At 42.3% G+C, this 27500-nt stretch overlaps 1 protein-coding gene across 3 annotated transcripts in view; it reads right to left on the minus strand.

Annotated features, from left to right (window-relative positions):
* Positions 1-27500, minus strand: part of raly (RALY heterogeneous nuclear ribonucleoprotein) — a 218710-nt gene that overhangs the window by 97198 nt on the left and 94012 nt on the right. The gene's annotated exons all lie outside the window — the stretch shown is intronic.

Consider the following 27500-nt stretch of genomic DNA (forward strand, 5'->3'; position numbering starts at 1 on the left):
TCTGTCTCTCTCTCTCTCTCTCCATCTCTCTCTCTCTGAGGTTAAAGCAACTTTCTGTGCATGCGTGTGTGTGTGTGTGTGTGTGTGTGTGTGTGTTCTTGTTTAACTACATTCATGGGGTCAACAACCGGGAATACAGTATACTTGTGGGGTCCGGACCCCACAACTTTAAAGGTCTGTTTGAGGGTTAAGACTTGGTTTTAGGATTAGGGTTAGAATTAGGTTATGGTTAGGGTGAGGGTAAGGGTTAAGGTTAGGCATTTAGTGGTGATGGTTAAGGTTAGGGTAAGGGGCTAGGGAATGGATTATGTCAATGACGGGTCCCCACAAAGATAGTGAAACACACTAAGTGTGTGTGTGGGTGTGTGTGATATTTATAAAACCATTCAAGGTCTTCCTTGAAGAAATCTCACAATTCTTCTTTCTGTACTGGTCTGTACTTCAGCTGATACCATGGTCTGGGTGAATACTTGATTCTGATTGGCTGCAGGGTGTCCATAAAAAGTGTTATAGGACACCTACTGGAGTTACGGTGAAACTGACTGTTTACGGTTCTGAATGAATGAACAGGATGGAGCTAACACACACACTGTAAGAAGTTAGTTACACTTCCCCTCTGAACTGATTTTGTTTCACAGCGAAAAACGGACTGTTCCAGGTATTAGTCAAACCCTCATATATATATGACGATGTATTTGGCAAGTGAACATGGTATAAGCAGTTTAATGCCCTTCGAGGTGTCCATTGTCAGGTATAAATGGACTTCGGCGGAGGCAACCGTCCTGAAGTTCATTAATACCTGACAATAGACACCTTGAAGGGTATTAACCCTTACATAACAGGCAACACAAAGAGGAATATAAGCCACAGTATGAATAGGCTCTCTGTAATAACCAACGTTTACACATGTGTTACTTGTTATCGTTGTAAAGAAAAGTACATGAAAATGCACCGATTTCAATAAAAAAACAGCCTTGGGTGGAATAACAGAGGAAGACTTCCTCTCTGCACTAAAAGAGACTGTGTACCAAAATGTTTGAGCCCAATGATCTTATTCTCTATGAGCAAGTTAGCTTTAGAAGTCTTCTCCTTTTGGGCTTCATGGTTTGCTGATACATGCAGACATTAGCATAAATCAGGATGAAGCTTGTAAGCACTGTAGGAGTCAGAGAGCCTACTTGGTGGTTTTAATGCATATTTTAGCTTTTCAATTCAGATGAGCTTCATATCATAGTCATTTTTATCCTCAATTACCATCAAGACTTCCATTTCTGCAGAAAATCTACTTAAAAATTAAAATTTAACAAGATAACTTGAAGGCAATGAGGGATGGAATATTATGTTCCAAATATTATAATAATGGATTTCTACTCTTAATGCACTCATAAATCATTAACAATTATACAAATACAATGTGTTATTTGGACGGAGAATTTGAAGGTTAGAAATCCCTTAATAGTAAAAATGGCATCAGCCTAAAGTCTAGAGCAGGGGTCACCAACACGGTGCCCGCGGGCACCAGGTAGCCCCCAAGGACCACATGAGGAGCCCTCAGGCCTGTTCTATTAATGAAAATTGAATATTGATATTATCTGTTTCCCACCTTGTTAAGTCATTGTTGATAATTATTGTGAAAAATCATTAACGTGATCAGTGTCTTCACATAGATGAGTATCATTAATCATTAATAATCATATTTAACTAAAGGCAAACTGAGCAGATTAGTTATTTCAGAAGAGTGTATCAAACTGGTAGCCCTTCGTATGACTCAGTACCCATGAAGCAGCTCTCAGTTTCTAAAGGTTGGTGACCCCTGGTCTAAAGAGACCTTTTTTAAAAAAAAACATGAGGTTATTTATTTTTATGAATGGTTAAAGGTGCAGTAAGGTAACGGTAGAGATCCATTTGTCCGACACGACTGAAGCGTGGTGTTGCGACGTCATCCATGGTTGATGCTCCACGCCCTTGACCGGCAGCTGATTGGACGAACGCCTGACGTGGGTGTGGCTTCTCGAGAATTTCAACAGACTGTCATGGCGGCTCGTTGAGAATACGATCTCATATTGGACTAAAATAGTTCACCGAAACATGTTTCTGAAAACATTTGAAGAGAGAAATCGGCCGTGCAGTTGCTGAATCTGTCTTCATTTCAGATCTACAAAGGTCAGTTTAAAAGATTTTCGTCTACTTCTACTGGATAGTCGCGTCGCGTTCAACGGATTAATTTACATAAAGATGGGCATCGGCCAGCTTTTGGACGCGCAGCATTTTTTCAAATGCAGCGCCGCCTTCCCAGGATGCTTTGCGTGTTCAGATGTACCAATCAGGGCCGGGGGGGGGGGTGTCTAACTGTTCAGATGCACCAATCAGGGCCAGGGGAGGTGTCTAACTGTTCAGATGCACCAATCAGGGCCGGGGGAGGTGTCTAACTGTTCAGATGCACCAATCAGGGCCGGTGTCTAACTGCGTGTCAATCACAGCACATTTAACTCATATCAATGCTTTAAAACACATCACATGTATATTTTGTATTATTTAATTAACATTTATTTCTGGTGACAATAAGATCCCCCGACCATTCCAATAGATATATTTTTTGGGAAAAATCCTGACTAAAAGCTATAAATCTTTAAGATATTTTGACATTAACATATAATATAACACCTCGTGTTTACTTTAAACACAAATAAGGACCTTTAACAATATGATTAATAGATTAAAATGTGCCTTACGCTTCCTACTTTCTTCAAGGTCGGCCATGCTTGCTGAAAAAGGGGGTGGGGCTGTACTGCAGTCCACTTTAAATGATGTGGAAAGCTGTGATTGGCTTATTGACATCCAATCAAATACATACATTTGGGTGAAGTCAGATGACAGTAAATATCGGACCCATTTTTACATTTTTCAGTGGTGATCCAAAATGAATATCTGCAGAATTTAGCAAGCAACGTTTATTTATATATAGGGTTGGGTACCGATACGCGGTGTCAATAGGGCACCGGTTCCGACCTAAACGGTAGTAACCGAATAAGAACGAAAATTTCGGTGCCTTATTTGGGTGCCTGACTTTCCACTCCACTCAGCAGCAGGTAACGTTAGCCTCCCTTTAGCTAGCAGCTGGATTAAACAGGGTTAAATGCTGACAGCTAACGTTAAACAGTGTAAAGTGGGACTGTATTTCAACAGTCTGCTCTGCAGCGCAGCAGATGACGACGTCGGAAAAACAGAGATGGTGCGTTCACTGAAACTGGTAACCTACAGCCTCGCGGTGCATTCAAAGTTATTGTAAAATAGTCATTCAACAGCAATTTACTGGTGAAGTAAGTGATTGTTGATTATAAGTTATAGTTATTACATTACTATTAAATCATTTAATTTTGACCATATAGCCGTAGTAATCAACAAGTTGTTCTTAAATGTCGCCGACTGTTGTTTAGTACTCTTCTTTTTTTTTAAACTTTCTTAAAAAGTATCGGTTCAGGCACCGTTTAGGCACCGGCACCGTTTTAAAAGTACCGCTTTAGCACCGGTATCGGAAAAAAACCAAACCATACCCAACCCTGTTTATATAGCACCTCTCTCAGACACCAGTCACAAAGTGCTTCACTGTCCCAAAAAAAATAATATATATATATTTAGCAAAATGTATTCTTATTATTATCTTTATTCTATCATTTTTTCTGCTAGTGGTGGATAGGGTTGGGTACCGAAACGCGGTGCCAATAGGGAACCAGTTCCAATGTAAACGGTAGTGATGAGACCGAATAAGAACGAACATTTCGGTTCCTCATTTCGGTGCCTGACTTTTTTTGTTCAGAAGCATCGCTGCACGGGACGCTACGTTAGCGTTAGCTAGCAGCTGGATTAAACCCAACAGTTAAAATGCTGACAGCTTATGTTAAGCGGTGTAAAGTGTGACTGTATTTCCTGTAGAGGATTCTAACAGCGGGACGTAACGGTCTGACAACACAGACGGTGCGTTCACTTGAAACTCGCCAGCCTTGTGGTGCATTCAAAGTTATTGTAAAATACCTTTTTCCCATCTGGTGCTTGTTTTTGTCTTTTACCAGCAATCTACTGGTGACATAAGTCATTGTTATAAGTTGTTATTACATTATTAATCAATCATTTAATTTTGACCACATGGCCTTAGCAATAAACAAGCCGTTTTTATATTTTATATTATATACATTATAAATATATTATATATATATTTCGGTTCAGGCACCGTTTAGGCACCGGCACCGTTTCAAGAGTAGCGTTTTAAGCACCGGTATCGGAAAAAACCCAAACGATAGCCAACCCTAGTGGTGGAGATGTGTTAACACACGCGTTTTATTTTCATTCTTCATTTTCATTTCCGCAGACTGCATGTTGCCGTGGTAATCACATCTCTAGACATCCTAAAAAAGTTGTCCACTGGGATGGTTGGGGGATCTGAACGGGGTAGACACAACCAGTAAACACAAATACAACTCAAAAGTCATTTTAAGATTTATTGTGTGATCCTTTTACTAATTGATAAGAAGATAGACTCATAAATTACAAATATATGAATGAATCATAAATTATTTATAGGCCTATATATATATATATATTTGCATTTAAATTATAGGCTATATATATATAGTCTTTAATTTAAATGCAAATGTAATTAATTCTAATATAAAATATATATATATATATATATATATATATATATTTATATATATATATATATATATATATATATTAATTAATTTATTCAGTGAATGTAATTAAACCGTAAAATTGTAAACTGTAATTATTCCGGCGGCACACTCCGGGCTTTCTATCCAACAGTGTTTTGGATTCTTTCTTAGATTTTCTGTGATAAAATGTACCTTTTTTGACTTTGTGTACCCTTTACACTGGTTGTCCTGAAAACTGTAAGGTGACCTGACGCTCTGAGTCTGGCCAGAACCAATCAGGTCTCCATGTCCGGGCTGCTGAGGTGCCCTTGAGCAAACCAGCAACTCCCTGCCAGCTGAAGCAGACCTTGTGCTCTGTCCAGCACAGATCGATGAAATCGACCAAAATCACACTACAGATAGTTGTGGTCTCCACGTATTCTGTGTGTGTGTGTGTGTGTGTGTGTGTGTGTGTATGCGTGCATGTGTGTGTGTGCGTCTGTGTATGTGTGTGTATGCGTGCATGTGTGTGTGTGCGTGTGTGTGTGTATGTGTGAGAGTGCGTGCGTGTGTGTGTGTATGTGTGAGAGTGCGTGCGTGTGTGTGTGTGTGTGTGTGTGTGTGTGTGTGTGTGTGTGTGTGTGTTAGCATTCAGATAAACTCTCTGAGTTTAACGATTCACATCCATTAACATTTCTACCTTCTGAGTTCTGCTTTGAGAAGAGAACTAGCAGCTTCATTGGCCAAACTTTACACTCAATTGTGCTTTATTTCCTGTTTGTGTTTAATTAAACCAAAATGACATCATACAGGCAGCATCTCTCTGTGATTCTGTGTAAGTAGGATTACCAATTAAAGATTACACCACAGCGGACTGTGATTATACATAATACAAATACTGTCTTTAGGCACTGTTGGAAATATCACAACTATAACTTCATTAGCATTCCACGTTGTATTTTGCTGTATTCACTACATTGTTTACCGCTGTATAAGAATGCAGCTGGCCACGTAGCGAGGAGGTAGGGTTGGATGGGTGGGCGTAAACAAGCAGGACCTTCAAGCCAGGGAGCAGAGTTCACTTCCTGGGAAACTAAAGCCTTTCACCCAGGAGATGCGTGTTCCTTAGGAGTGTTTTAATTAGGGCTGTCAATCGATTAAAAAATGTAATCTAATTAATTACATACTCTGTAATTAATTAATCGCATACATAATTAACGGTGCCTGGACCGATACTTTTTAAGAAAGTAAAAAAAGAAAAAAAAAAAAAAAAGGTACTAAACAACAGTTGGTGACATTAAAGAACGGCTTGTTTATTGCTAAGGCCATATGGTCAAAATTAAATGATTTAATAATAATGTATAACAATAACAATAACTTATTTCACTAGTAAATTGCTGTTGAACGACAAAAACAACCACCAGATGGGAAAAGGACATTTACAACAACTTCAAATGCACCATGAGGCTGTAGTTTACCAGTTTCATTGAACGCACCGTCTGCAGTGTTGCCAACTTAGCGACTTTGTCGCTAGATTTAGCGACTTTTCAGACCCCCTTATTGACTTTTTTGCAAAAAAGCGACTAGCGTCAAATCTGGCGACTTTCTGTAGAAAAGTCGTCACTATTGTCCAGCAAAACAGTCTTCTGTTCTGTGACTTGAGGAGCAGCGGAGCAGCCTCTCCACTCTCTCCTCATGTGCAGCAGCTCTGAGCACAATGTGCAGGTAGTTAAAAGGGGCAGGGTGTGTGGAGGCCGGTGTAGGTAGGAGAGACAGCGGGACGCGACGGGAGAAAGACGCCGCTGAGCTGGCCTGGACCTGGGCGAGCCAACCTTCTTTGAGAATTCTCTATCTTTTTCCCCCCTTTGTAGAATTTCATTTTTTTTACTTCAAATACAGGCTACCTAAGTAATAGTTATAAGGTAAAATAAATTCTGTGGCTAAAGAGTTCTATTTCTTTCTATCTACCTTGCTGACACAACCACTAAGCTTTATACAAATGATTGCGTAATGACGTCAAAAATATGCAAATGAGCGTATGACGTAATCTAGCGACTTTTAGCGACTTTTGGAGCTGGTGCTAGCGACTTTCATTGGAAAAGAGTTGGCAACACTGACCGTCTGTGTTGTTTTTCCGACAACAGCAGCTGCAGATTGTTACATCCTGGTGGTGAATCCACTACAGTGAAACACAGTCAAACTTTAGACCGTTTAGAGTTAGCTGTCAGCATGTTAACCGTGTTTAATCCAGCTACTAGCTAGCGGTAGGTTAACGTTAGCTGCTGTTGAGTATAGTGTTAACTAGCTAGCGGTAGGTTAACGTTAGCTGCTGTTGAGTATAGTGTTAACTAGCTAGCGGAAGGCTAACATTAGCTGCTGTTGAGTATAGTGTTAACTAGCTAGCGGTAGGCTAACGTTAGCTGCTGTTGAGTATAGTGTTAACTAGCTAGCGGTAAGTTAACGTTAGCTGCTGTTGAGTATAGTGTTAACTAGCTAGCGGTAGGTTAACGTTAGCTGCTGTTGAGTATAGTGTTAACTAGCTAGCGGTAGGCTAACGTTAGCTGCTGTTGAGTATAGTGTTAACTAGCGTCCCGTGCAGCGGTGTTTGTGTTTCCTGTATCGTCTTCAGAGCATCAGAGAGAAGAGCAGACATATCAGTGGCACCAGATTTCGGTAGCCAGGGTTGGCAGGAAGAAGATTTTTACAAGTAAATGTTCCAGTTAATGATCCAGGCAGAACATTCTCGTCTCCCTCCTTCATTTTACAGTCCAATGGTGGCTAGAACGGCTCCGGGTCAAACCTCAATATGGAATGGATTAATCAGCGTTATTTTTTTTCTCAGATTAATTAATCGAAATTAACGCGTTACTTTGAAAGCCCTAATTTTAATCCAAACCATCTTTTTCCTGATCTTAACTAGTCGTTTTGTTGCCTAATCTTAACTTTTGGCGCGGCAAAACGCTCATATTTTGTGGACTAAATTGAACCGTAATGTCGGCCAAAACGACCAGCAGCTCGCGGTGCTTTGTACCTGGCTCAAAGTCACCTATTTTTGGGTAACTGATCCACCAACTACCGCTGATGCAACGGAGGACTGTAGCCCGGGTCACGAAGCTCTGCAGCGGCTTAAACAACTAGCAACTGCCGCTCGGCATCATGGAGCTCGCAGCCTAATTTCGTAGGATATCATATGTTTTGGTGTGCATACATTTTCATACGATATCATACGTTCATGAGAATGCGTTGGATACCTACAGCAACTTATTCATCCAGAGGAGAGATTCATCATTCTGCACTTCCTATTTGCTCCCTGTTGTGTGGCTGCATCTCTCTGTCATCACTCCTTTAGTGTTAATCGGTGTTTTAAGCCCCCAAGGTCTCCTTCCAGGCAGCGCTGCCTGGAAGGCACTAGGATTAGGCAATGGTTAAGATTAGGGTTAGGTGCCTTGAAGTCAACGGTCGCAGCGCTGCCTGAAAGGAGACGTTAAGGGCTTAAACACCATTGAGCTCCTTTAGTAGGCGCATGTCTAATTGATGTAACTCTGTATTTTCTGCTTCTTCATATACTGCCTGCTATAAGCCAGGTTTAATATTTTAAAGGTGTGCATTTTAAAGTGGGCTCCCTGGATTCTACATCACAAGATCAATTATACTGATTTGAACGGGTTTTGCATTGAAGTGCAGATTCCAGTTGGAGTTATTCAAAGCCGTTAGTTTGGATTCATGTCAGTTACCAAATGCTGCGCTACATTATTACACTCCAGAATAATCTTCACTGTTAGGGCTCCAGGGAAATGCAGCTTGGACTCCCTTTGCAACGTGATAGCATGATTCGTAACCATACACGCCAAGTGGCGTGTTATCTGGACGCATTTTGAGCTATCTGTGTGTATGTTTACGCCGTATACAGCAGACGGGTTGGGTTTAGGAAACGTGACACGCGAGACAACCTCCCTATGTGGATTTTTGGGTGTGTGTGTGTCTGTGTGTGTGTGTGTGTGTGTGTGTGTGTGTGTGTGTGTGTGTGTGTATGTGTGTGTGTGTGTGTGTGTGTGTGTGTGTGTGTGTCTGTGTGTGTGCGTGTGTGCGTGTGTGCGTGTGTGTGTGTGTCTGTGTGTGTATGTGTGTGTGTGTGTGTGTGTGTGTGTGTGTGTGTGTGTGTCTGTGTGTGTGTCTGTGTGTGTGTGTGTGTGTATATGTGTGTATGTGTGTGTGTGTGTGTGTGTGTGTATGTGTGTGTGTGTGTGTGTGTGTATGTGTATGTGTGTGTGAGTGTGTGTGTGTGTGTGTGTGTGTGTGTGTGTATGTGTATGTGTATGTGTGTGTGTGTATGTGAATATGTGTGTGTGTGTGTGTGTGTGTGTGTGTGTGTGTGTGTGTGTGTGTATGTGTATGTGTGTGTGTGTGTGTGTGTATGTGTATGTGTGTGTGTGTGTGTGTGTGTGTGTGTGTGTGTGTGTGTGTGTGTGTGTGTATGTGTATGTGTATGTGTATGTGTGTGTGTGTGTGTGTGTGTGTGTGTGTGTGTGTGTGTGTGTGTGTGTGTGTGTGTGTGTGTGTGTGTGTGCCCTGTGGGGATAGTAGAGATTTTTGTGGATTTGTTGGCATCTATCGCTCAAGAATTTTACGTGTTATGAACTTGGTGGTGTGTACAAAATGACGAAATCTGATATGTACGCGTCCCCACCGTCCCCACCGAAATCGATGCCCATGGTTAGGACCGAGCATAAGATTGACAGCTTTCACACCAGTCTAAGTTAACTGAACCAAATTGGCAAACACACCAGAGTTTGGTTGAAACAAAAAAAAACACTAATTTGTAAAAGTACCCTAAATGACGAAGAATAACAGTAGAATATGTTTTCATTCCACCCAAATACTCATCATGTTCATTAGTGAAGTGCTGAGAAAGATAGGGGTTGTATCAGGGGGATTTTAGAAAGCAGTGAGGGTGATCTGATGGCTCTGGCTCAGCAGAGAGAGGATAATGTGAAGTACATCATAAAAAGTTAACTTTTCAGACTGGAAGATGATAAGAGTGACTACATCCTCAGCGAGAGAAGGTCATTCCACCACAGAGGAGCTGGCCGGGAGAAACACTTCAAAATAATAAACCGAACAGACGAGGAGCAGCAGCTTTGGGATTAGTCAATTCCATGAACTGTGCGTACAACACAAGGTGTAAATACTGTGATAGACAGAATCATTGGGGGCTTATAGTCAGTATTCCCATAGCCAATAACGCTGATAGTATACCACGAGGCTCCTATATAATCACACACAGCGCTGACCTTTAAAATGACAAGACTGTTCTGCTCCACAACACATTTTTCTTTCTCTATAAGGGAGACCTAACACTGAAAAGCAAGCCTCATAGAAGTGGCAGACAGAAAGAAATTCATTTGGAATATGAATACAAAATGAATATAGACCTGGAAAGTGACACTAGAGTGGTGTACTTAAAGCAGCCATATTATGCTCATTTTCAGGTTCATAATTGTATTTTAAGGTTGTACCAGAATAGGTTTACATGGTTTAATTTTCAAAAAACACCATATTGTTGTTGTACTGCACCGCTCTCTCTCACTGCTGCAGATCCTCTTTTCAGCTGGTCTCTGTTTTAGCTACAGAGTGAGACCTCTTTTCTTCTTCTTCTGTACTATCTTTGATTGCACTGCACATGCCCAGTAGCTCAGATGTAGATCATGTCAGCTAGCTAGCTCCATAGACAGTAAAAGAAAGGCTGTTTCTACAACTTGGGTCAGTTACAAGGCAGGATTAGCTGGGAGACTTCTAAATGAGGGCGCACATGGAAGTAGTTCTTTTGTAGATTATGGTGAACTTGTGTGTGTTGTAGTAGTGCTTTGCTATTGAGAACGAGGTAGCATGCTAGCGTTAGCATGCTAGCATTAGCCATAGCGTTAGCATGCTAACGCTACGAGCTAATGGTTGCGGTTAGCCTGCTCGTTTCGGCTTGTGACGTCACAAGCCGTGCCGATTTTGAACAGCTCACCCAGAGACTGAAGGCAGGACACATTCAGAAACTGTATCTCACTCTAATCACCATGGATGGATTTTTATCAAAGTTTGTATGTGTGTGGAAGCACCAGAGACACAAAATAACTCCCCAAATCCCAGAAAAAGTGATTTTTTCATAATATGGGCACTTTAAACGTTAAGTACACTGGCCGTTCCCAACCTGGCGCTTGCCAGTGTGACGTCATGGGATTAAGGAGCTAAAAGAGTCTCAATAAAGATAAATGCACACACTACATTCACATATGCACACACAGGATTCATAAATACACACACAGGATACACAAATGCGCACAAAATTCACAAATACACACAAAAATTGAAAAAATTTAAGGAGCTCCTAAAGTTGAGCAAAGCATTACGTGAATTACTACGAGAATGAATGACTCCACCACTTAGCCTGCGCCCGCACCACATTCATATAGCGCTGTGTGAACGCGTTCATGTGATTGGCTTATAAGTAAACAATCCCCCACGTGGGGTGCGTTCTTGTGATTGGCTAAAACAAGGGAGATATCTGATTGGTTGTAGATCATTCCCTGTTTAAAAAAAAGGCAATTGTGTGTCGAGCCAAGTCAGGGCAGTCTCAAAATTCACACACAAATGCAGTGAAGTTCACAGACCGCAAGCAGTTTGTAAATCAAGATATATTTGTGTGTGCATCGACAATAATGCTTTAATGATACATTCATGCTTTAATGATACATTCATACATTGCACTATGCGTGTTGTTGGATGACGAGCTGCTGCACGTCATCCACAAGCGACAGCAGTCGGCGGGGACGAGGCAGCCGGTAGCTGCCTTCAACCTCCTACCTAACAGTCGGCTCTATCGCCTAGTTTTTTATTATACTAATAAAGTGTTTTTAAAACCAAAGATACATTTTTACGTGTAAGTAAGTATTAGCCTCACGCTAATTTATCAAGACTAGGCCTACCGGCTAAACTAACGCTAGCTTCATGGCAACCTCTACACCTGGCGAGTCCCCACTCCCCCTCAGGATTTCCTCGTTGTTCAATAATACAAACAAAGAAATTGCTGACCTCAGGGAAGATGTTCGTCGGCTTTCCGAGGACTTAAAAACCAAAGATGCTTTGTTAACCGCCTGCTTGGACGTGGCTCATAATCAGTCGCTCCGGATCTCATCTCTCTCGGCGGCCTTCCAGGATACCGCGCCATGGGACCCAGCTGCCTGCCCACGCCCATCGTCCTGCTCGACACCGGTTATCAAGCCACCCTGGACTGAGGTGGTTTGCGGCCGAAAGAGAGCCTCGGGTAGGGCTCCATCGCCTCCTGCCCTCAGCCTCTCCAACCGCTTCAATGCTTTGTCGGAGTCGGAGCCGGTGGTGGCCAGTGCGGCTCACCGGGCTCGCCCCGCTTCAAAGCAGACTGACCAGCCGTCGTCACGGAAGACGATTGCTACCGCGCGGCGAAAGCTTCTGAGGGATGCGGTAGTCAGACGGTCCGGTGGCCTACACTGCCTGGATCGGCCAAATGACAACGTTCCTCAAAAACAATCTCCACAACCGAACGGTAAGCATTCTTCCTCTTCTTTTCCCTGCCCATCTGAAACCGACACTGACTGTTTTGCTCCCGTCACCGGCTACCCACACCCCCCCACTCCTCGTCCGCTCTTCCCCCTAACCACAGTAATTATTGGGGACTCCATCACTAGAGACCTACGGTTTCATAATGCTGTCACACACTGTTTTCCCGGAGCCAAAGTTGCAGACATCCTGGCTAAAGTTATGGACCTGATACCCTCATTTCCGACCTCTATCAAACGCATCGTGGTCCATTGTGGACATAACGACATGTCCACTCGGATTCAGGAGTGTGAGCGCACAAGGCGAGACTTTACCACTCTCATTGAGGCTTTAAAAAGCACTGGGAAGTCGGTTTTTATTTCGGGCCCACTTCCATCTCTAGGTCGCGGATCAGGCCTCTTTAGCAGACTACTCTCCCTTAACACCTGGCTCCAGCTCACATGCAGTATTCACAGGATAGGTTTTATTGACAACTTCAATCTGTTTTGGGAACGTGGCTCCCTGTTCAGCAGGGATGGGATTCATCCCAATACACGCGGAAGCCAGATGCTACGTGGAAATTTGCACCACGCCCTGCATACCCAGACCTCTGATTGACTGTTTACATCCCGTAAACACTCCCACAAGCACACTGACCAGACACACTCTCCCAAAGTCAATAATCAGAGATACAGCGCTACACGCCCCTCTGTGCTCCCTTCAGAGCAATCACCCATTCATAATCCCATAACCACCGTGTCTGTCCCCCGACTGAGACCGTTTAAACCAAACGCTAACAAAAGAGGTGCTATACTAAACAACCTAATTGGAATTAAAACAACCACTGCAACGACAGAACAGAATAGGAAAATCAAATGTGGACTATTAAATATTAGATCTCTGTCATCGAAAGCATTATTGGTAAACGAATTGATATCAGATAACCACATTGATTTATTCTGCCTCACCGAAACCTGGCTGGGCCATGACGAATATGTTAGTTTAAACGAAGCCACTCCTCCCAGTCATAATAATACCCAAATTCCACGAGGCTCAGGCCGAGGAGGGGGAGTTGCAGCCATATTTGACTCGAGCCTGTTAATTAATCCTAAACCTAAACTAAATTATAACTCGTTTGAAAGCCTTGTTCTTAATCTTCAACACCCAACATGGAAAACAGTACAGCCAATTATATTCGTTGTTGTTTACCGAGCACCAGGTCCATATTCTGAGTTTTTATCTGAATTCTCAGAGTTTTTATCATGCGTAGTCCTTCAATCAGACAAAGTACTTATTGTAGGTGATTTTAATATCCATGTGGACATTGAGAGCAATAGCCTTAGTACTGCTTTCAATTCACTGCTAGATTCTATTGGTTTCAGTCAGAGGGTGCATAAGGCCACGCACTGTTTTAACCACACCCTCGACCTTGTGCTAGAATATGGCATCAAAATTGACGATTTAATAGTATTTCCGCAGAATCCTTTATTATCAGACCATTTTTTAATAACTTTCGAATTCCTACTACCAGACTATACGAAATTAAATAAAAGTTTCTACACTAGATGCTTATCTGACAGTGCTATAGCTAAATTTAAGGAAGCTATTCCAACAGCACTTAACTCAATGTCCTGCCTTAATATAACAGAGGACTGTTATGTTAACTCTAGTCCCTCCCAACTTGATAACTTTGTAGACGCTGCTACGGCCTGCCTACGGACTACTTTAGACTCGGTTGCTCCTCTCAAAAAGAAGATGATGAAGGAAAGGAAACTAGCACCTTGGTATAACTCCCAAACTCGCAAATTAAAACAAATCTCACGAAAACTTGAAAGTAAATGGCGTTCCACCAAACTGGAAGAATCTCGTGTGGATTGGCAAGATAGTCTAAAAAATTATAGGAGGGCCCTCAGAAATGCCAGATCAGACTATTACTCAACACTAATAGAAGAAAATAAGAACAACCCAAGGTTTCTTTTCAGCACTGTAGCCAGGCTGACAGATAGTCACAGCTCTATTGAGCCATCTATTCCTATAGCTCTGAGCAGTGATGACTTCATGACCTTTTTTAATGATAAAATTATAACAATTAGAGAAAGAATTCATCACCTTCTGCCCACAGCTTCCAACGACTCACCATTGGGCGCAGGAGGGCTAGAGAGAACGATAAGACCTGATACTTATTTAGACGGCTTTTATCCTTTAGACCTCCAACAATTAATGTTAAGGGTCTCTTCAGCTAAGCCAACTACCTGTCTCTTAGACCCCATTCCAACGAAGCTACTTAAAGAAGCACTACCCGTGGTCAACACCACATTACTAGATACGATCAATATGTCCTTATTAACGGGTCACGTACCGCAGTCTTTTAAAGTAGCTGTGATAAAACCTATTCTGAAAAAACCCACTCTCGACCCTGAGGTCTTAGCCAACTATAGACCTATATCTAACCTCCCGTTTCTCTCCAAAATCCTTGAGAAGGTAGTCGCTAATCAATTGTGTGACTTTCTGCATAGAAATAGTCTATTTGAAGACTTTCAGTCAGGATTTAGAATGCATCATAGCACAGAGACGGCACTGGTGAAAATCACTAACGACCTTCTAACTGCTGCTGACAAAGGACTTGTCTCCGTACTTGTCTTATTAGATCTTAGTGCTGCATTCGACACTATTGACCATACCATCCTCTTACAGAGACTGGAACATTTAGTTGGCATTAAAGGAATCGCACTAAGCTGGTTTAAGTCCTATTTTTCTGAGCGATCCCAATTTGTTAATATTAACGATAAACCATCCAAATACGCTAAAGTTAGCCATGGCGTTCCTCAAGGCTCAGTGCTTGGACCAATTCTATTCTCTTTATATATGCTTCCTCTAGGCAATATTATTAGGAAACACTCAATTAACTTTCACTGTTACGCAGACGACACCCAATTATATCTGTCAATCAAGCCAGACGAAAGCAGTCAGTTAGCTAAACTTCAAGCGTGCATTAAAGATATAAAATCCTGGATGACCCACAATTTTCTGATGTTGAACTCAAACAAAACGGAAGTTATTGTGCTGGGACCCAAGCACCACCGAACTTCATTATCTAAATATATAGCTACCCTAGATGGTATTGCCCTGGCCTCCAGCACTACTGTCAGAAATCTAGGAGTCATTTTTGACCAGGATCTATCCTTTAACGCCCACTTAAAACAAACCTCAAGAACAGCCTTTTTCCATCTTCGTAACATTGCCAAAATCAGGAACATCCTGTCTCAAAACGATGCTGAAAAACTAGTCCATGCATTCGTAACTTCCCGGCTGGACTACTGTAATTCTTTACTATCAGGCTGCTCAAATAAGTCCCTCAAGACCCTCCAGCTGATCCAGAATGCTGCAGCACGTGTTCTGACAAGAACTAACAAAAGAGATCACATTTCTCCTGTATTAGCTTCTCTGCATTGGCTTCCTGTAAAATCCAGGATTGAATTTAAAATCCTTCTCCTGACCTACAAAGCACTGAATGGTCAAGCACCATCATACATAGAAGAGCTTTTAGTACCTTATTGTCCCACTAGAGCACTGCGCTCCCAGAACTCAGAGCTACTTGTGGTTCCTAGAGTCTCTAAAAGTAGAATCGGAGCCAGAGCCTTCAGCTACCAGGCTCCTCTCCTGTGGAACCAGCTCCCAACTTGGGTTCGGGGGGCTGACACCGTCGCCACATTTAAGAATAAACTGAAAACCATCATCTTTGATAAAGCTTATAGTTAGGGAGTGAGGAGTTGCAGCATAGTAGAGTAGAGTAGAGGGAGGCAGGAAGTACAAGCCCGTTCCGGCAGGGGAGAGTACGAGCCCGGTCCAGGGCCCCTCTCTTTAGCCTGCCTCTCTTAGTTATGCTATTATAACTCTAGACTGCTGTGGGAAGCTCCTTCCAAGGACACAATGAGCCGCTCCCTCTTCTCTCTTTTCACTTGTCTCCTTTTGTGTGCATCTTAGTCCCATAAATGCCTGTTACTAACCTAGCTCTGGGGAGTTTTCTCCCCGGAGTCCCTTTGCTTCTTCTTCACCCAGAACATCGCCTTGGAATTGGGTGGCACCTACACCGGGGTCTTGGGTGCAGCTGACGCTATGGACTTACTACACCCTGCTACGCTCTGCGTTTCCCCGCAGTGTCCGACTGCGTCCTGCCGCGTCCAACCGCATCCACCCAGGCTGCTGTGCCACACTACACCCCGTAACGCCCTGCTGTGCCCTACTATGACATGAACTACTATGACTACCATTGTGATCACTGCTTCACTATCTTTATTATGACTATTATTGCCACCATTCACCACTCCCCCAACTGGTGCCGTCAGACACCGCCTACCAAGAGTCTGGGTCTGTCCGAGGTTTCTTCCTAACAAAAAAAGGGAGTTTTTCCTCGCCACTGTCGCAATAGCTACTGCTAATGCTTGCTCTTGAGGCAACCACTGTAATAGTTGGGGCTTCGTAAAGTACAGAGTTTGGTCTAGACCTACTCTATCTGTAAAGTGTCTCGAGATATCTCTTGTTATGATTTGATACTATAAATAAAATTGAATTGAATTGAATTGAATTGAATTGCATCAGAAATACATTTCTGAATTTTGTGTGCATTTCTGAATTTTGTATGCATTTGTGAATCTTCTTTGCTTTTTAAATTTTGTGTGTGTATTTGTGAATTTTGTGCACATTTGTGTATAGTGTGCATCTATGAATCCTGTGTGTACATATGTGAATGTAGTGTGTGTATTTATCGTTATTGAGACTCTTTTAGCTCCATATGGGATCGCCGTAACTGTTTATACTGGCGCTGGTGGTCGTGACACTAGCTGCAGTCTTCTCCTGAACAGAGGTGGCGCTAATGAGGAAAGGCTACCGACTTTGCTGTTTCTACGGACTAGAAGAAGGAGAAAAAGGTAAACGACAGCAGACCTAGCAGCAGCGTTGACGTCAATGCTTAGATTTGATTGGATGAGCTACTTGGTGGAGCAAGCCTTTCATTCACCATAAAAGATCTCATCTTAACCAGTAAGTTTACCAGAGAGACCTGCAGTCACTCTGAGAGTCCTGGCATCACGTTACCCTCCAGCTCGTCCACGCTTCCTGTTTCCGCTTGTCGCACGCCGCTGAAAAAACAACAGGTTCTCACACTCATCTCGTAAAATCTGGACGCTTGGTCAGGTGCCTTTGTCGTTCTTATTGACGCTAAAAGTCTCCTTTAGCGCTATAAGTAAACGTGCTTGGTCGGGACTATTGCCGTTCCTTTAGCGCTATAAGTAAACACGCTTGGTCGGGACTATTGACGTCCCTTTAGCGCTATAAGTAAACGTGCTTGGTCGGGACTATTGACGTCCCTTTAGCGCTATAAGTAAACGCTCTTGGTCGGGACTATTGCCGTCCCTTTAGCGCTATAAGTAAACGTGCTTGGTCGGGACTATTGCCGTTCCTTTTGACGTAGTTATGTTAAGGAAAAGGTCTTGGGTGGTTCTGTGACACACGGGAGGAAAGTAAAAAGCGACTATAGCGAGCGTGACCAGCAGGACGTGAACGCTGCTCTCCTGGGTGAAAGTCCTGTGTTTGACCCATCCACCCCCCCAACCAACCTCCTTACATACTACTCTCTAAATCCTCTCTAACTGCTGCTCTCCCCAGTGTGTTACACAAACACGCTGAAAGACGCCTTTTTCGTCGCATCAGACGCTGACAGCCACTGTCCAAACGTCCTTATTTTACGAGTTCAGAATGAGAACGGGTTGGAAAGAAATAGAGAGGTGCACGCCCTCTGGTCGCGCACTCAAAATCCTGGCACGCCAGCGAGATCTACGTCATTTTGACGTCACATTGGCGCGCAAACTTGGCTGCGGCTGTTTATCTGTGTTTTTTGCCAGCAACAGCGCTGCCTGGTAGGCACTAGGATTAGGCACTGGTTAAGGTTAAGGTTAAGGTTAAGGTTAGGATTAGGGTTAAGGTTAAGTTAGGGTTAAGGTTAAGTTTAGGGTTAGGTGCCTTGAAGGCAGCGCTGCGACCGCTGCCTGGAAGGAGCAGCTGGGGGCAAAAAACACCATCGAGCGCTGCATCTACTGTAAACGGCCATTACTGTAAGTGATCTAGAGTGATTAAACAAATGGAACTAGAAAAGTGCCCTTATCAGTAAAGTGAGTTGAATCTCACACAATTGTCCCTCCCAGCTCCGTGTCAATTGAACGGTGCACGTTAAAACAGCCGCCCCTATTTTCTATGTACAACCTCCACACCGGTTTGGACTTCATTTTTCCCCACTCGCTCCCTGCTTGTACATCCCGACTCCCGTAGCAGCACCACAGTCAAGGTGGCGGCGAAGATAACAAAAACAGAGATTTATTCATGTCGTATGGTGCCAAACTCTAGTGGATCATAACATATCAGGCTGCTCTTTGTTTGTGTCTACTGCAAACAAATGTTCCCTGTCACGCAGCCACGAATCACCTCAAAGACACAAACCAGCATCCTACATGCAAGCAACCAGCCTAATAACAATATAAAGCAACCGAGCAAACCAAGCAAAATCAAAGTATGTACAAATAGATCAGATAGCTTGTTTATTTAATGGGCATTCGCTTGAACTTTTCTACAATTCACAGAGGTTTTGTCCCACTGAAGATAGTCAAGACTAATCAACCTAAATGCAATTCACATTTTCTACATCCACGTGGCCACAACAGGCATAAAGTAATCAGTGTGCGTAAAATGTGTGCGAGGGTCGGAAATGGCCATCCACATGGTGCCCAAAATGTAGGATTGCATGGACAGACACATGAACATTTTACTGAGTCTGCAAGCTTCAGATCCTCAGGAAGAGTTGTTCTGATTGTTCCCATATACTGGTTTAAGATAAAAGATGACCAGGGTTTTGCAACTTGGTACAGCAGGACGAGGTCAGCCAGTTGCATGTTGAGCTGGAGCAGCTTTCACGTAGATTCACCTCATCAGTGTTGTGTGTGAAAGGAAAACGTGTCACATGTTGTCCATTCAGAGCAACAATACAGAGGAGGACTGATCTGAGCTGCCAAGAACATGGTTCTTGGTTCACCCTGTTCAGTATGTGTGTGGGAGAGAGAAAGAGAGAGGTAGAGACAAAGAGACAAAGAGACAGAGAGAGAGACAGACAGACAGACAGACAGACAGACAGAGAGAGAGAGAGACGGAGACAGAGAAGGAAACAGGGAGTCAATGTGTTTGGCAGAGATAACGAGACAGACCTGGACAAATGCAGTACAAGGAAAACAATTTTCTTAAAGAAAATGAGAGAGAGAGAGAGAGAGAGAGAGAGAGAGGGTTGACTAATTCAGAGTCACAGGGTAATTTGTTTTCAGTCGTTGTCATGGGGTTTGTTGTAATAATATGTCTTGAATATTTGACCTTCAAGTAGACTGGCAATTATGAATATTTCTCCACCTGTCTCTCTCAAACACACACGTGTTGTACTTGTATACTTGCCACACACACTATGGACAGTATGTATCGAAAGGATGGGGGGTCCACATACTTTTGCACACAACCAGAGTTGCTTTTTAGGATTTGATATAATCCTCATCACGGTTCATCTTAATGCTGCAGTGAATAGTAAACTTTGTGTTTGGCCTTATCTTGTTTCAACATGGCAATGCTCCCGTGCACAAAGCCAGGTCCATACAGCAATGGTTTTTGTTTGGTGTGGAAGAACATGACAGGACTGCACAGAGCCCTGACCTCAACCCTATCCAACACATTTGGGATGAACTGGAACACAGACTGTGAGCCAGACCTGATCACCCAACATCAGCGTCTGGTCTCACTAATGCTCTTGTGGCTGAATGGGAGCCAATCCCTGCTGTCAGGTTCCAAAATCTGGTGGAAAACCTCTACCAAACTCCAGTGGAGGTGCTAATGAGCTAGATTACTACACACACAGTAGCAGAAGAATACCAGCAAAGACAACGTCATGAATGAGGTAAAAAATCAGGAGTGAGTCGGTTCATTGACACTCGATTCTCCCGGTTCAGTGACACGACTCGGGTTAATTAACCGGCTTTTGGCCAGTTCGTCAACACTGGTTTTGACCATGAAGTGTACATTTCCTAGCCTCTATCCCTAACCTGAACCTAATTATAACCTTGATACTAAGACCAGCCTCTTCAGACACCTGAAGGTGATGTCACAGTTTCATGGTAACATTTGATGAATCTTGAGTTAGTTTTCAGTGTTTAACTTAGATTTGCAGTGAAATATGGTCATGCTCGAAAAGAGCAAAGTGTAAAAGTGTGCATGTGAAATAATGCATATATATTCATATTAAACCTTCAACTTTCACTCACACACACACACACACACACACACACACACACACACACACACACACACAGCTCTACTATGCTGCTACTTGAACTTCTTTTAAACCCTCGTTTCCACTCCCTCTGACACACACACGCACACACACACACACACGCACACACACACGCACACACACATTCATACATTCACACAGCTCTAATACACTGCTACTTAAAATTCTTTTAAACCCTCAATTCCTCTCCCACTCCTCACACGCACAGTTACACACACACACACACACACACACACACACACACACACACAGTTACTCACACACTCACACACATACATGCACACACACACACACACACACACACACACACACACACACATGCACACACGCGCACACACACACACACACACACACACACACACAGTTACTCACACACTCACGCACATACATGCACACATACATGCACACATACATTACATGCACACACACACACACACACACACACACTCACTCACTCACACACACACACACACACACACACACACAGCTCTACTATGCTGCTACTTGAAATTCTTTTAAACCCTCGTTTCCACTCCCTCTGACACACACACACACACACACACACTCACACATTCACACACACACACACACACACACGCACACACACACACACACACACACACACACACACACACAGTCACACACACACATGAATACATAATTATTGCTTGAGGTAACAGCTGTGGCAAAAGGATAAACTCAGATCCATGAAACACACACAGACACACACACACGGGTTCTTGGCTCAGGGCATAACTGAAGAGTCGAGCTGGAAGCCCGCGAGCTAGACTGCAGGCTGGGCTGGCACACACACACACACACACACACACACACACACACACATACTACAGCCCTCACAGCACACACAAATCCATATGGAAATTTCACACACAAACATTCGAAAATCACATCAACACTATGGCTCAAGGAACTCCAGGAAGACAAACACACACACACACACACACACACACACACACACACACACATTGTTAAATAAATGTTTGGCTTGGTTTGGATAATGATAATGAATAACCCCACCGATATGTGGTTCATTTCTCATGTGTGTGACACGTTCTTCGACATAAACAAAAAAATATTGTTTTTGATCTTTAATAAATTAAAATAGATTAAAATAGATACTCCGCTGGTGTGGCTATTCTATTTTTTCTTTTCTATTTTCTGATATTGATCTCTCATATACTTTTTAACATATTGTGTAAGTTGACAGTTTCAGAATCAGTCTAGAAAAGAAGAAACAGACTGCTTTCAGGCTAGTGCACTATATCTGTAGCCCTTTCTCTCTGGCCTTTTTTAATAGCTTCCAGTGTGTCCGTCTCGCTCTACAGCCTTGTTTTTATCTGCTCCCTCCTCGCCGTCACCTCGCTCTCCCCTCTCTCTGACAGATCAGTGCAGAGCCAACTGAGTCATTTTCATGTATTATCACTGAGATTTGGTGAACTGAGCAGAGAAACGTGGCTTTAGAGTTAAGAGCAAGAGAAAGGGAGCGATCATCTATCTGTACTATAGTAACAGTTTGAAGTTAGCATGTGTATTGACGTCTGTCTGTATAGTTTAAAGTTCCAGTGTGTAACGTGGTTAGTTGTTCATTATCTAAATCTGTGTTGCCCGTTCCCAAACGTGTCCTTTTTCATGAATATTTACCACCACCATCAATTCCAAGTATTCTTTTTGGCTTGAAATTTAACATTTGCGTTAGACTGACGCCTATTTTTGCAGACGCCGGCAGAGCAGAGCAAAGTCTCAGTGACCAGAGCAGACGTAGTAACGTCGCTCGCGAAACAATGTCTGATCATTTTAATGAAATGAGCTGGTTTGACAGCTGCAGCAGAGGTTCCCAACCTTTTTGGTCCGAGGTACCCCCACAGCCCTGTCAGGTGAACTCACGTATCCCTTCATTGATTTCCAATGTTAATGCAAATGTATAACACTATTCATTATATAAAACAAGTTTTTCATAAAATTATTCTGTCAACATTAAGGTTGGTTTGGTCAGCAATACTACTACTAGCCTACTACTACCACCACTTAGAGGGAAACTGAATATGTCAACCATTTATCCACTAACGTTTCTTTAAGCTAACTATTTCAAACATGTATCCAGTACATTACTCATAACTAATTATTTGAACTGTTTAGCCACTACTTTTAGCCGGACTTGCAGAGTAAATCTCAAATTTGCTGGAAGTTTGTCAGGGTTTTCCCAGGCTATTAATTACTTTTAGCTATCTGTTTAAATTTCCGTGTTTGCTTGCTAACTAGTTTCCTATAGTTTTACCTAATTGCAACATGTGGTGTTGTTGACTTTATGTTAATATCTGGATATATTCTTTTTATCAAATCATAATTTGTAAATGTTCAAATTACAGCAGTAGAGCTTTACAATCTTACCACATACCCAATACCTGCGTGACCGTAATAAGATGCTTGTAAAGACAACGTCAAGACATTTATCTATTATAGATTTATCTTTTTAATTATTTAAGTATCTCTGAGTGGCATATCTGTTTTGGTCCATAGTTATGCATAGCTGATTCTAGTTTCAGTCTTGGCACTAAAAGCATTTCATACACTTCCCTAAATCTATGAAATGACTCCAATGCCTCTAGGATGTCAGGATTTAAGACAGTTTACCTCACCTGTTAGGATGTCCTACATGTGGACAACGATTGAATAAATATGCTCACATATTCCCCAAAAGGTACATGAAATAAGACCTGATTCAAAATAACATGAAGTTCCACGAAATATATTTGCATTTAAACATTCGTGATTGATTTTGTGTGAAATATTTGCTTAATCTACAAGCCCATGCCCACAAATAATCATTCAATAATTCCCACTGTGAACATGGCCATCTATAATATGAACACTACAACTTGTTTGTGCATCATTCACTTCATTCTGGTTCACATGTTCACACAGCAGATATTCAGCAAGCAGGTTTGCAAACGTGCAGTGTTAACAAGCAGGGCTTCAAAGGCAGAGCTGCAGGAGTTCAGTCGGTATCTGACAGGAATTACATCGTTTAAAATCCTGATTGACAAAAATCTGGTATTTCTTTTTTAAATGAATACGACTCTGTCTTCCTGAAAAACATCTCATTCCTTCCTCAAAGACGGCTGAATTAGAAAACACTAACCAAAAAATGTGTTATTGTTTCTTCTCCACAGCCCTTCTTTGGCCTTTACAACTAATTTTACAATATTAAAGGAAAAATCTACTTAAGCGCCACTCTAAGGCTGGTGAAAATGTAACATTTTATTTCTGGGTCTACTTTGTTGTTTGTTGGTTTGTTTTCCTTGAGGCAAAGTGGGCTCCACAAAAGTGCATTACAGCTTTTCATCACAAAATAACTCCTAATGCTTTGAAAACCACAGAGTGCAGAGCAGCTGGAGACTTTACTTTTAAACACAAATCTTATTTCAATAATGTCTTAACTCCAGGTAGTTCTTGTCGCCACACATGAAACTTCCTTGAGACATACACAACAATGATCGGCCAAGGCAACGACACAATCACAAAACTAATACAAGCTTTGCATTTTATGTTTTAGTCATTCATCTGACACTTTTTGCCAAAATGATTTCCAACAAGATCGATGGTAGGATGACGTGCATATAGAGCTGAACATTAAAGTGCCCATATTATGAAAAAGCCACTTTTTCTGGGATTTGGGGTGTTATTTTTCCACACGCATACAAACTTGTAAAAAAAACCATCCATATGGTTTCTGAATGTGTCCTGCCTTCAGTCTCTGGGTGAGCTGGTCAAAATCTGCACGGCTTTCTACGTCACTAGCTGAGACGAGGGGCCTAGGGGGCTAACCGTTAGCATGCTAGCGCTAGCATGCTAGCTCGTTCTCAATGGCAAAACACTGCTACAACACACACAAATTCACCCTAATCTACAAAATGAATTGTAAAGAACTACTTCCATGTCCCTGTTATGCAGGTATTCCACGCTAAGTTGGAAGTGTGCCCTCTCCCGGCTAATCCTGCCTTGTACTGCTGAAGTTGGAGAAACAGCTAGCTAGCTCATGTAGTCCTTACCTAGCTACTGAGCATGTGATCTTACCTAGCTACTGAGCATGTGATCTTACCTAGCTACTGATCATGTGATCTTACCTAGCTACTGAGCATGTGATCTTACCTAGCTACTGAGCATGTGCGACTGCCAACAAAGATGTTACAGCAGTGAGAGGTCTCACTCTGTAGCTAAAACAGAGACCTGAACACAGGGTGAAAAGAGGAGCTGCAGCAATGTGCAGTACAACAAAATATGGTGTTTTTTGAAAATTAAACCATGTAAACCTATTCTGATACAACCTCAAAATACAATTGAAATGAGAAATTGAAAATGAGCATAATATGAGCACTTTAAAGTGTGGTGGGTTTGAGGACAGACAAGCAAACTAATGAGCAAAAGGTGGCCTGTTTGATCTGAGACTACCAAATCTAAATGGTGAAGGGAAAAGCCAGCGACCTGACTTAATTACCACCGCTGACCTAAACCCCCTACTGCTCAGCGGCCCATGGATCAGATAGTCTGCATATGTAAATATGTATCTGTGTAAGTGTGGAGATACAGATTATCATCTTTGCATTAAAGTCATGTTTTTCCTTTCAGGTAAGTTAAAATTAACCAACATGATCAAACTGTTGATTTGGGGAGTTATTTTGTGTCTCTGGTGCTTCCACACGCATACAAACTTTGAAAAAACCATCCATGCCGTTATGAGTGAGATACGGTTTCTGAATGTGTCCTGCCTTCAATCTCGGTGTGAGCTGGTCAAAATCTGCACGGCTTTCTACGTCATCGGCCGAAACATTTGGTGTGTGCTAACCACTTTACACCCGGAAAAAGCCACATGAAAGTTTCACTAAAATGTAGCTCAGCGTAAATTCTGTCAGGGAGACTTCTAATACGTTGTCTCTATTCTCTTTAACTGATCAGCTGGGCAGTGGGTGGTTCGGTTCTGTATACCAATTAGAATCGGGCACTTATGTTCTATCCAATCATAGCATGACTACCATGTTTTAAATCTGTTCTCTCTCCTGCTTCTGTCAGTTGTATTTTCAGACGAGAGTGCGACCCGCCTCCTCCCCTTCTACCTCCAGGCATTTTAGACGGTGTATCGGTCTTCTCCCGGCTGACGGCCCATTTAAGTTTCGGATTTTCTCACCACCACCACCAGTGTCTAGATTCCATTGGGGGATGTGTTTGGTTTTCCTAAACATTAGTTGTATAGATACCCCTTTACAATGGAGTCTAATCTCCAAATAATTATGTTTGTACTTGTTTGGTTATATGTTAGTAATAAATGTTTGCATATCTGCAACGAAGTCTCTCCTGATTGAAACATGTTTAGTGGCATTCATAGCAAAGGAAAAAACAGAGAATAACTTTCAAGCCCAACTTGACACCACAACACATTTATTTTCTCTAAGAAGGGTATTGGAAGAGGGTTACCTGCATGGTACCTCCAATCTATAGGCTATTCTCCATTTTCATTGCAAATGTCAAAACAGGTGTCCCTTATCGTTTCCTGGCAATCATGATAAATAACCACCTTTTATTGATGGACTGCAGTGGACAGCAGATTAGAACAATAGTAAACAAGTCTGAAAGCAGACCAGTGGGGTTAGAGTGAGAAGGGACAGTCCAACTGTGTTTTGGACAACAAAGCAACCCAGTGTGAAAGCAGGGTAAGTGCTCAGTAACATTAGTATCTATAAAAGCTATTTCTGCACTGAAATCAAACAATTTAAAACAATCATTGGAATCCGTGGATTCGAACACACAGGCAAAATAAATGTGTGCTGTGCTTTCACACAGAGTTCAAGTTTGATCAGCTTTGACATTTAAAGGACAATTACGGCGCAAAACGACCCTAGGGGTTATTAACTGTTGTGTACCTACTCTGTCGCTCTCTGGGACATGTTTTCATGCTAATCGAATGAGTTTGGAGCTTTAACGAGGCTACCGCGGACCGCTGGTTAGCTTACAATGCTAGTATATAGGGCATGGGGACACTCAAATTAAATCGCTATTTAATACCACTAAAAAGGCTCGAAACATCACCACACTTTAACGTTAGCATAATTAGGGTCCAGTCGAACGCCGTGCAACGTGGAATCTCCATAGACAGTATGGGAATTCCACGCTGCACGGCGTTCGACTAGTCATGACTGGTTTTCAAGATGTCTCCCGCAAGTAAACATGAACGCGACTGTCTTGATAATCTATCTTTTTAATAAACTATCTGTACACTTATAACGTTGTCAATGCTTCGGTTCACATTTAGGGACCCTCATTATGTTAACGTTAAAGTGTGGTGATGTTTTGAGCCTTTTTAGTGGTATTAAATAGCGATTTAATTTGAGTGTCCCCATGCCCTATATACTAGCATTGTAAGCTAACCAGCGGTCCGCGGTAGCCCCGTTAAAGCTCCAAACTCATTAGATTAGCATGAAAACATGTCCCAGAGAGACAGAGTAGGTACACAACAGTTAATAACCCCTAGGTTCGTTTTGCGCCGGAATTGTCCTTTAAACTTGCGTCAATGACCACTTGCAAACTGTCTTGACCATGCTGACCCTCGAAGGAAAAGAGAGCTGGTGAGTCCAAAATGGTGGAAGTCAGTGTTGTAGTATTACATTACATTACATTACATTACATTACATGTCATTTAGCTTTTATCCAAAGCGACTTCCCATTAAGTGCTTTCAACCCTGAAGGTGCAAACTCGGGACAACAAGTTGTAAGTGCAAGTACATGGTACTCGAGATAGGTCTTGGTCTCGAGACTGTTCTTAAGACCACTTTTTGAAGGTCTCGTCTCGGAATCGACCGCATTTTTACTCAGCCTTTTGATTATTTTATCAAGGCATTTCT

This window comes from Sander lucioperca, chromosome 6 (genome assembly GCF_008315115.2).
Source record: "Sander lucioperca isolate FBNREF2018 chromosome 6, SLUC_FBN_1.2, whole genome shotgun sequence".
In the NCBI taxonomy this organism is placed as follows: domain Eukaryota; kingdom Metazoa; phylum Chordata; class Actinopteri; order Perciformes; family Percidae; genus Sander; species Sander lucioperca.